The sequence below is a fragment of the Pinus tabuliformis genome, chromosome 2_1 (genome assembly GCF_031772625.1).
Source record: "Pinus tabuliformis cultivar Carrire ecotype Pingquan chromosome 2_1, CPIR1, whole genome shotgun sequence".
Lineage (NCBI taxonomy): Eukaryota > Viridiplantae > Streptophyta > Pinopsida > Pinales > Pinaceae > Pinus > Pinus tabuliformis.
The window spans coordinates 777,178,443-777,189,713 of record NC_142299.1 but is presented as its reverse complement, the minus strand read 5'-3'; positions in this window follow the sequence as shown (position 1 = coordinate 777,189,713).

The following is an 11,271-nucleotide window of genomic DNA, read 5'->3' as shown; positions in this document are numbered from 1 at the left end:
ATAGAAAAGATAGATCAACGCCTTAGAATTCAGCCTCTTCGAGGGGGCAACCTCCTTTACATTACACAAATGAATGATTCTTTGATGATACAAATGAAAAGACCTCCTTTCTATATATAGGAGTCTAAGGGGTCATAATATAATCAGAGCTGACATAACAATAATAATGTAAGGGCATAATAATAACAATAGTGGGATTCTATGGGGCACAATAGTAAAAATATGGGGACTACATGAGTACAACATTATAACAAGGGGGTTGTACTAATAACAATAAGGGATTACGCTAGTAGTATATGGGCCTAACATAATCCATCATTAATCACATTGAATTATCATAACATCATTATTTCATTATGCCAATAGGCATGCTTATTTTGGAATAAGGCTTCCAAAATCTTAATTTAATGATAAATAATTATTAGGTGGATGGTAGAGATTTAACCTCCATGAAATATTCTAGAATATTCTTAGTAGTAGTCACAATTCAAAGGTTGAGACTTATCTCAAAAGTAGTTATATATTTTCTACTATTTTAATTAATTAAAAAAATGTCATATGAACAAGTGTCATATGAAATGATTTATGGTTCTTTGGGCATATGGTATTAATAATCCATGGAATTGGCCCATAATATCATAATGAAGCTTATTTATAGGTCAAAAATATCCATGGTTAAGAATCTTGTTACATGTTTTTCTAAATTACATATGTTTAACACATATTAATTATTTTTATAATAATAATAATAATAATAATAAAATAATTTAAATTAAATTTATAATTTAGTTAATTTTTACATTTCTTATCTAAATATTGGCATTGTGAGATGTATAGTGAAGTAAGCATTTTGATTCTTATCATGGATTGATGCCCATTCACGTTTACCAACCATTTAATTTAAATGGTTACATAAGTATATATAACAATATAGACTACTCTTAGTCTATAAACATGCCATATTTCCAATCATTTTCACATGCACTAATTCATATCAATATGAACCAAGCAATCATTCTCGACAAGCCTACTCATGCATAGGCATTCTAGCCTCACTATATGCATTCTTCACCACTCTAAGTATGCTTGTCAGTCCATATGGCTATCCTTGAATCCCTCTGGATCCTTGCGGCCCTATGTGCTCTCACTCTACTCATATGTGCACATTTTCTCCCATGAAAACTTTCAAACCAAGTCCAACTTGGCCATATTGCAATTTCTAGCCAACGTATTATATTGGTAGCTACCTCTTCTTACATAATGATGTCCCAACTTGATCTTGTCTAAATCTTCTAGAACATTATAATTATGTACTTTATGTCATCCCAACTCCTCTTTGGAATGCACTAAACACCCTTAGAATGCATTCCACACTTCCTACTTTCATTCTTTATCAATTATGCGCAATTAATATTAGAATCATGCCCTATACTCCATTCCCACATGTCATCCTTATGCCCACATGTCACCATCACCTTATTCCATGTCATTTAACACATGGTGATCATATTCCCATGTGTCACCACCATACTTATGCCACTTTTGCAAGTTAGACATATGGCCTACTAGGCCTTCATTTCAATTTGGGTGTTTTGTTTAAGCCATTTTTTAAAAAGGGCTAGACTACTAGATATTTGGATCTTTGGATATCTAGAAGATCCACCATCTAAAGTTCTAAATAAATTCCATTAACTAAAGAGCTAGATCTAGATATCTAGAATATGGTTATCTGGAAAAATACCAAACCTAAATCAAAATAGTCATTGGACCTTTGGAATTTTGGATTTCTACATCACCTTTGCCACATATCTTTCATGTTAGATCCACATCATCACAATGGGTCCATATTTGGGGTTCTAGATATCCATACCTCTAGATATCCAAAGCATTTAGCATCACATAGAATTCTAAAATGGCTTTTCTCCAATATTCTAGATTCCATACTTCCAGTCTCCACATCACATTTAATGAGGGATGCCACCTCAACCATTACATTAACATGATCATACCTTTGGTGCCACATCATCATGTTATGTTGGCATGTCATGTCGTTTGATCATGACCATATTTTCATGTCAACATACCATGTAGGCATGCCATGCCACTGATGACATGTCAGTAGCCACATGAGTTATCACATCATGTGCCACATCTGTTGCCCTGCTATATGCCCCCTCTCGCATGTGGATCTATGATTTCTCAAAGGGTACATTTTTTAGAAGTTCCACATTTCTAGATTTCCATATCGAAACTTTGTCAAAGGACGGGAACACTTCGATGAAATTGGAAACTACCATATTCCATATTTTATGGATCCATCTAGATTCTATTAGGTGATAATGAAGTTTGCAAGAACACATAGAAAGGGGAAAGTTGGTATTTTTGTTCTCTTCCTATTACTAAAGGCTACTCAAAATCACTTCCTTCTGCATTGACGTATGGATGATATTCTCATTGATGTTCAAGTTTCTTTACACCTAGTTACTCAAATCAGTGACTATGAGATTTTTCTTCTTAGCATATTTCCTTTTGTTCTTCAGGTTAAACTATGGATGTAACTTCCAACACTTCTCCTCTATATGACCATCAATGTTACAATGGTTTTAGTGGTTGTTGGGATCTTTACATTAGTGTGTCATGGATGTTTTCTTTTTGTCCTTCCCCCCTTTCCACTTCTTATTCCCCTCCTTGGAAGCTTCTTGGTGCTCTTTCTAATTTGACCCACTTGATTTCCCTTTCTTATAGCCTATATTACCTAGGTACTATGATTGTACACAAGCTTTCTCCACCAATATAGGCTTGAACAATATCATTTTCTTCCATAGATGGTTATCACAAAACTCCTAGATACGTGTGGATTGCATCCAAGTTCTTTGGGGAGATACCTTGCATTATGTCCATCTTTCTAAATTACATGGTGTATTGTTATACACTCTACCCTTGCTTATGCCTGAAGTAATGCCACTGGATCCACTGGTTCTATACATACCCAGTGGGGTAAAATTGTGACTCTATGAGGGTTTTGAAATCCTCCCACTTAGTCACTGTAGAATTGATCCAGACTTAAACAGGAATGCAACAAATTACAGAGATAACCATAAACACAGATATGCAGTGGAAATAATACTTCATTTCATTAATGTAAAATATTGAAATATTCTTACAAACAGTAATGGAAATAAACCAGCTAGGGCGATGGTAGCTTATCTCTGAGAAGAGATGTGGCGACTACATGCCTCTGAACTATGTTACAATGAGGCTCAAAGGCCTATTTATTGTTGAGAAACAATGGAAAACCCTTAACATTCCAAAACCTAACCCTAGAAGATGAAATGCCAAACTGTGGGCCCCGTTTGGGTAAATTGGTACATCCACTTCCTGGGGTCGTAACTTTGGCATACGATCTTCGTTTGACGCGTACAATAGCTCGTTAGAAAGATCTATCCGAGCAATACCACTTTGGGAAGGGAAACATCGGTCCATGGACCCATGTTACCCCTATATTTCCCAAAAAATGTCGTTTAGGGCCTCAAAACGGCTCTGGAAGTTCAGGACCCGAAAAACTGCTAAAAATAGTAGGTTGTGCTACAATTAAGGAAGTTGAAAATGCTAAGAGAAACAATGGCAGGGGTCAAGGTGGACTTGGCAGGTGGCCACCAAGATCCACCTGGATCATTCCTCCCCCCTTAGGAAGCAATGGTCCCCATTGCATTGATTTCCTCCATGAGATGAGGAAACTTTTGCTGAACTTGGTCCCTGGTGAGCCACTTGCCCTGGTGAAGGAGTTGGCCTGCTTTGACAACTCGATACAGTTGGATATTCTGTTGGCGAGTGTTCTTGATCTGTGTGTCCATGATCCGATCAGTTGCATCTTGTTCCATGCAATCTGGATTTAATTCTGTGGGTGTGAGTTGTTCTGCAATGTTGGATGTGTCTAGCAATGGTGGAAAGTATCGCCGAAGGCGGTCCACATTGAACACTGGGTGCAGGCCAAGGAATGGGGGAATGTTGAGCTCAACTGCATTGGCTCCCACAACCTTAGTAATGGTGTAAGGACTGTTGGAGAGGCAAATCCCCTCTACGGATAGAGGCGATCCCTACTAGCCCAGAATGGGACTAGCAACAATCAATCAATGCTACCGTGCAAGTTCCTAATTGCAATTAAAAGAGAGGCAAAGAACACCTACTTGGATTCCAACGCTATTGTTTGATGAAGAGATGCCGCTCTCACTCCTTCGCCTTGGCCGGTCACAATCTTCCGCGATCTCCGTGAATAGATACCTGCACACACGAAGAGAAAGACAAACACAAGCGTGAAATCTAATAAAAGCAATTATACATCAGTCAGAAAGGATGTAATTCACATTAACCATCACAAGACAAATGAGAATGGAACCATAACAGTAGTCATCTATTATTAAATCAATAACAGAGAAAGGTACAACCAAAGTTCTGACGCTGAGTCCTTCTCTTGAGGGTCCAGCCAGCAAGTCTCTTAAGCATTCACCCTTGGAGGTAGATTCTCCCAACACAAAAGCTCTCTCTCACACAAGCAATACTCACAACCTTCCTTAAGCTTCCTCTAACAAAACCACACTTGTCACACCAACTACTTACTAGCAGCAACAATCCAAGCACTATGAATTCCACACTATCCAAACTATCCAAAAAACTAGCTGCTCATGGCAATGGTGGAGGTTTAAATAGGAGAAGGAGTCTCCATGAATGGTGGGAGGATGAGCTTATCTTCAAGGAAGGTGGTTCCAAATGACGAACAGACATGCCATAGAAGGGAGGGTGATACTCACAAGGCTAACAACCAGGTCTGGAGTTATCTGGAAGGCCGGCTGTTAGAACAAACTCGCCCAAACTGGATCAGTGTGGGTCTATAACTGCACTGGAGCGCTGACATCGCAGCTGAATAACAGGGAAGGTCATGTCAGCGCGACCAGATATGAATAACAAACGCGCCGACTCATGAAATTCGATCAGCGCAGGAAACACGTGTTCTTCCACGCTGACAGCGCATTTGGTCTGTTATGGAGCGCCCATCAGCGCGGTTATTTTGCCAAAAGTCGCGCTGATAGCAAAAACTTTGGCAAAGTGGGTCATTTGGCCAGTTTAGAGAGCATGAGCATGGTTATTTTGAATTCATGATACAGTAGGGAGACTGACAAGGAGACAGTGACAAATTACTGTGTAACAGATTGCCCCCTAAAGCATGAAGCCCGAGAGAGTGGGAGGGGTGAAATGCTTTACAAAACTGCTGAACTGGAACACCACCAGGAAGGACCTGTACGTATGTACAACTGATATCTCGATTACATGTAGTCTAGGCATGGGCGTAGCCATCCAAAAGACATACGAAGAAGGTCTGTGGTATGGATGCAGCCACCCAGCTAAAAAGACCATGATGATAAGACGGTATGGTCGCAGCCATCCCAAAGACTCAGGTATGGGCGCAGCCATCCATCAATGAGTCATGTAATAACAATCCACAAAATCGCAGCCTAGTTCACAACAGACAAAAACTAGGGTCTTGCGCTCCATCCCAACCCGAACAAAGTACAAGTCCAAGCATGTGAATACATGAGCTGAAGTCGAACATGCATGAACATCGTCTGATTACCAGCCAATAGTGAAAACTGTTAACAGACGCGAGAGGTACCACCAATAATGACAATGGTACTCAAGGTACTTATAGGTACAATCCGCGGCGTGTGAATCAATGAGCTGGTGTCGAACACCCGCAGAATCATCCGATCGGAGGCCAATGATGAAAAGCTCACGTCGAACACGAAGAACCTGCCATTGAGGCATGCAGGCTCTAAGGCACCTAAAGGGAGTCTCTAGGTCACAGTCCTGGATAATGAGCTGAAGTCAATAGGAGGTAACCTTGATCGAAGGTGGGCCATAATGTTTCCCACATCATCGACATGAGACAGAGAAGGATAAAATATTTTGCGTGAGACACCAGAGGGAGGTTGTAAGTTTGCAGAGGTCAACTTCTCTTGAACATATCGGCGGCACGACAGTGGATTTGGCAGTATCTGACGTCAAATGAGCAGAGGTCATGGTGATAAGGCAATGAGCAGATGAGAGGTCAAATAGGATAACCCAAACCCACGGAGGCTAGTGTAAAACAAGATGAGAAATCCCCACCCAGACACGAATGTAGACTAGTGCCATGTTCAAGAGCGACATACTGCCAACACGACAATTATTACAGTTCCATTTTCCCCACCATTTCTGGAAGGTACCCCGATTATTTTTGGACGACAAGCTTGACGGGGATAGCATATGCTTGGAAAGCGTCATTTCGACGGTGTCCGATGTCATTAAGTTTTAACGAGTTTGACAAAGGAAGAACTCGGCGTCTTTTCCTGTTTAGAGAGTCTGAAAAGACAGCGGAAAAGAAAACTCCAGGGGGGTCCTTTTTCGTAAAGTTGTGTCTCTCGAGCCCGAAAAAGTATAATACAATGCTCGAAAGAACCGCCCGACCAGTATGATTGAGGAGTACTTTTCGTGAATAGTGACTTTGACCCGAAAAAGTAAAAAAGCGGTCAAAAGCACGTCGTTTTGGAGCCAATAACGAGTTCGAAACGACAAGAACCCGGCAATCTTTTTAGTTTAAACGGTCGAAAAAAGAGCTTAAAGGCGACCGCCTCTCGCTTTTTTTAACGAGTTGAGAGGGAGACTCGGCTATCTTTTCGTCTTTAAACGGTCGGAAAAGAGCTGAAAGCAGACCTCCATTTTTATTCTCTTTAACGAGTCAAAAAGGGAAAATACTCGGCAACCTTTTCATCTTTTACGAGTCAGAAAAGAGCTTAAAGGTGACTCGTCCTAGAGGAACGAGTGGTATAAAGGGTAGCAACTGGTTCCGGCAATGGTGGAACTGCTCAAAACATGTAATGGTCAAGAGGCTGGCTAATAAAACCACTCATCGCTGCGGTTCCTCAGGAAAGGATAAACAACCAAGTGAAAGCATATGATCAGCCAAAAAGATGGTAGCAATGGAATGAAACAACCAAGGCTCATCTAGCAGAATTCAGCGGATAAAAATGGCAATCACCAGATGTAAATCGGGTATGGGTTCATTTTTACACAAGCTTGAACCATGGAGAACTCTGCTTGGATTCGGTTTCATGTTTACACAAGCTTGAAACGAAAACCTATGCTTGTTATAAGCTCGCATGCCCCCAGCATAATGACGCAAATCAAGGTACATGCCCCCCAAGCTTCATTGCATTCAACACAGTGGATGGAATGAAGGTTCACTTTCGAGATCTTGAAAAGACTCGACTTGGATTTTATGAGATCTTAATCAAAGACTCGATTGGGAAAGGGAGGTGTTTCATTTTTTAATGAGGTTGACACAGTAAAAGAACTATCCTCATAACCCTTGTTTCATTTTTTAATGAGCTTGACACAAGATCAGGAACTATGCTCTGGACACTTTGTTATTTTTTAATGAGCTTGACACAAGACAAGGAACTGTGCTCCAACCAAGCCTAGTTTCATTTTTTAAGGAGCTTGACATAGGAAAGAACTATGCTCCGACCAGACCTAGTTTCATTTTTTAAGGAGCTTGACATAGGAAATTGAACTATGCTCCGACCGAACTGCATCATAATGAATAGGAAGTCGGTGCTTCCAAGAGTGTTATTCCTGATGGAAGGACCACATCTTGGAAGTCAGGACCTAATGCCCCCAGGACACTATGCACGATGGTGTCATTACTGGATACAGGCACAGGGTAGGTGGCCACGTAGTTGATCTGCGGTGGGACAGGTACAACTGGTGGATAAAAACTAGGAGGGGGCGACAACTGCGTAGGAGGCATCGGGGGACTAGCGAACGACAATTGATCGATAGTCACAATTCTTCCATCGTGTGGAAAGCAAACCACACGGAAAAGCGAAGAAATAAGTGCCCCCATGGCGTAAACATAGTCGCGACCAAGGAGAAGACTAAAGTCTAAAACACCTTGGGTAACCAAGACGTCTATATAGACGGTTTTTCCCCCCAAAGTAATGGGGAACTTCGGGAGAACTCCTAGAGATGGACAGGCTCCTCCGTCGAAGGCCAACAGATTCTGTGTGACTGGCCCAAGCTGCGGAGAACCTAAAGCTTGCCAAGTAGTGTACGGCATAAGACTGACCGACGCACCTTCATCCAAAAGAGTGCCAGGTACTGCCTTATCACAGGCAAGTACTGTAACCTAGAAGGGCACATGGGATGGAAGGCGACCGGCAATCAGGCGATTCCAATAAAAGGAAGCGACCAGACTACTTGGTGGGGGAATCGTATGATGGCCCCCAGATGCTAAAGGGAACGAAGGAAAACCTTCGGGAGCAACTGGGTTAGGAGAGTCATTTCGGGACTCCGGAGAATCTGAAGAGACGAGAAGAACATGGGCATGATTCTCTTCCGAAACAGAGTGAGCGAGCGGCGGACTCGAGTCAACACTCTTTCCGACCAATGGTTGGTCTGGAACACGCTGGACACGGCCGGGTTTGGGAAGAGGGGCCTGGACAAGAGAAGAATGTGAACCAGTCTCATTGTCGGGAGGCGGAGGATCTGAAACTGCAGAAAGACGTTGATATCCAACGGGAAGTTGGGGTGAGGGAGCTGGGAGACTTTCCAAGACACTGGAGGCTTTATCCATGAGTGGACAAAGGTGAAGGGGATGATTGCCTTCACAAAGCTTGCAAGGGATTCGAGGTTTCCCTTTTCTCTTACCATTCCCAACTGATGAGGTAGCATCGCCATGATCTTCAGCGGACGATGAAGGGCGGGCCGGATCGTGAGACCAGACTTCTAACACCCGGGAAACGCCAGGACAATCACGAAGAAGATGGTCTTCCTTGCATAATCGACAAGGAAACTTAACCTTCCGCGGAGGAGCAGAAGGTGGCCCAACTTCAAGTGTACTCGGTAGAGCAAGAGTTATACTTGTAGTCTTTCCCTTGGGAGACTTCTTCTTCTTGGTCTTCTTCTTCTTCTTCTTAGCCACCGGGGTAGTCGAATCGAGACTTTCTTCAGGCGAAGTAGAAGAGGAAGACGTAGAAGTAGGTGTCGAAGGGGAGAGATCCACCTTAGGATCAACATGATGTTGTTCAGGTGGAGGGACTGATGGACTAACAGCCGACACGGCAGGGACCAAAGAGGTTGAAAACAACCAAACAGGCAACCCGACAGTTAACCCCGGAAGGGATAACGTCGCCATATAAGGAGCACCAACATTCCCGAGAGGAGGGACATGGGCAGGATTCCCGTCAGGAGGGGAACTTGGGTTGGTGAACCCTGGAAAAGTTGCCATGGCAAACAAAAAGAAACCTATTCAAGCTATCAACAAGATTTAACCAGGTGATGTTATCGTGGCCGAATAAATTTTTAAGACACAGGAATTGAACTTGACCTTTTCATGTTTCAAGAGTCGAGAAAAGGACGAAAAGATGACTCTAGTCTCCTTCGAATATTTAATGAGCACGAAGTGACAAGAAGCTCACTGGCACCTTTTCATATAGGGAGTCCGAAAAGGATCAAAAGTGACTGCTCTGGAGATTCTAGGCAAAAGGTTTACCAAGCAATCCGTAAAACTGCTTATACACCTTGGCAATCGTATGAGAACCAAGGACTTTCCGTATTGCAGTCAATCTTCCCGAATGCTGTGTTCGGCGCGTTACGGCTCGCAGGGCGGCAGACTCGACTTCCTATGGATCAAGGTCAATAACCTAGTGGGGTCTTCCCTATATACGCGACGGTACGTGGGAGCTCAAATCCGTGCTAGACCACTATCGAGTCACAAGAGGAGGAATCACCCAACCGTAATGTGAAACAACAGTGACTAGGTTTAACGATGCTGGAGCACGTCTCTAGCTTAGACCTCTACAATATGAGCGTTAAGTTCCAATGCGTTTTTAGATTTATTCAGTTTATTTTATGGTTGATCTTGAATTAAGTTTCGGTTTCAGGCCTTATCGTATGATCTCTCACAATTACCTAGATGCAAACTACATGCCAAAGAATACCATTTTGTTCGATGAATTCTAACTATAAGAAGGTTAAGAGCTTTCAATCAAACAAAATGAACTCAAACAATCAAACAACCTAATGCAGCTAATGACAAAGAAATAAAATTTTTCTTTTGAGAACACAAATCAATGAAATGCTCTTCTTTTCATTAACTACTGAATGCAAAAGATGCTAGTTTGATTTCTCTTTCAATGGAACTATGCACTTTAAAATGAATTTTGAGAGACAGCAACACCGAGAAAAAAGAAGCAAAATCACTCAATGCAAAGCACAACAAGCGTGAAAAGAGCTGATTGAACCCTAGCAACTGTGATCTGTGCCTGGGTAGCGAAACACTCGAAGGATCGGTTCAACAACAATCACCTCAAGAAAACAAGCAAAGAAAGCAAAAAGGGGAAGGTTTCCGCAATAGCAAAGGCAAGCAGCAACGAACTTTTGTGAACAAGTGAATAAAACAAGGTCAATCCAGTGAAAACGGGATGATGGCACTAGGTCACGGGACACAAAAACGAAATTCGTGCAACAAGACTTCGCAAGCAAGTGTGTAACAGTTCAAACAATAAATATCAAGTCATAAACCAGGTAGAAAAAGCTGGAGATAGTAAAACCAACAGGCTCAGGAGGTAAAATTGAAACAAATTCAATTTTACAGGATCAGCGCGGGTAGCGCTCAGCAACTGTTCGCTGACAAGAGGTCACGCGTAGCAACTTGGCACTGTCAGCGCGGAAGGACACGACTTAAGCGCGCTGGTTCGATTTCAGAACCGTCGCGACTGTTTTACGTACAAGCGCGATGACAACAGGGTTAAAGAAACAACTATGCGCTGTCAGCGCAACTGTTTTGATTTAAACCGCGCTGAGGCTAAAAAGGAGGCAGAATCAAGCCAAAAACTCCCAAACCAAGGCCAGAACTCTTTAAACAATTAAGACACCTCCCAGACTGAACCAGGAAGTCTAAAAGCAGAGAACTAATCCCCAATTTCGAAAAGAGAGAACAATCAAACTCAAACACAAAGATGGACAAAAGAGACAAAAGGCCAGCTCCCCAGTGGAGTCGCCAAATTGTTGGAGAGGTAAATCCCCTCTACGGATAGAGGCGATCCCTACTAGCCCAGAATGGGACTAGCAACAATCAATCAATGCTACTGTGCAAGTTCCTAATTGCAATTAAAAGAGAGGCAAAGAACACCTACTTGGATTCCAACGCTATTGTTTGATGAAGAGATGCTGCTC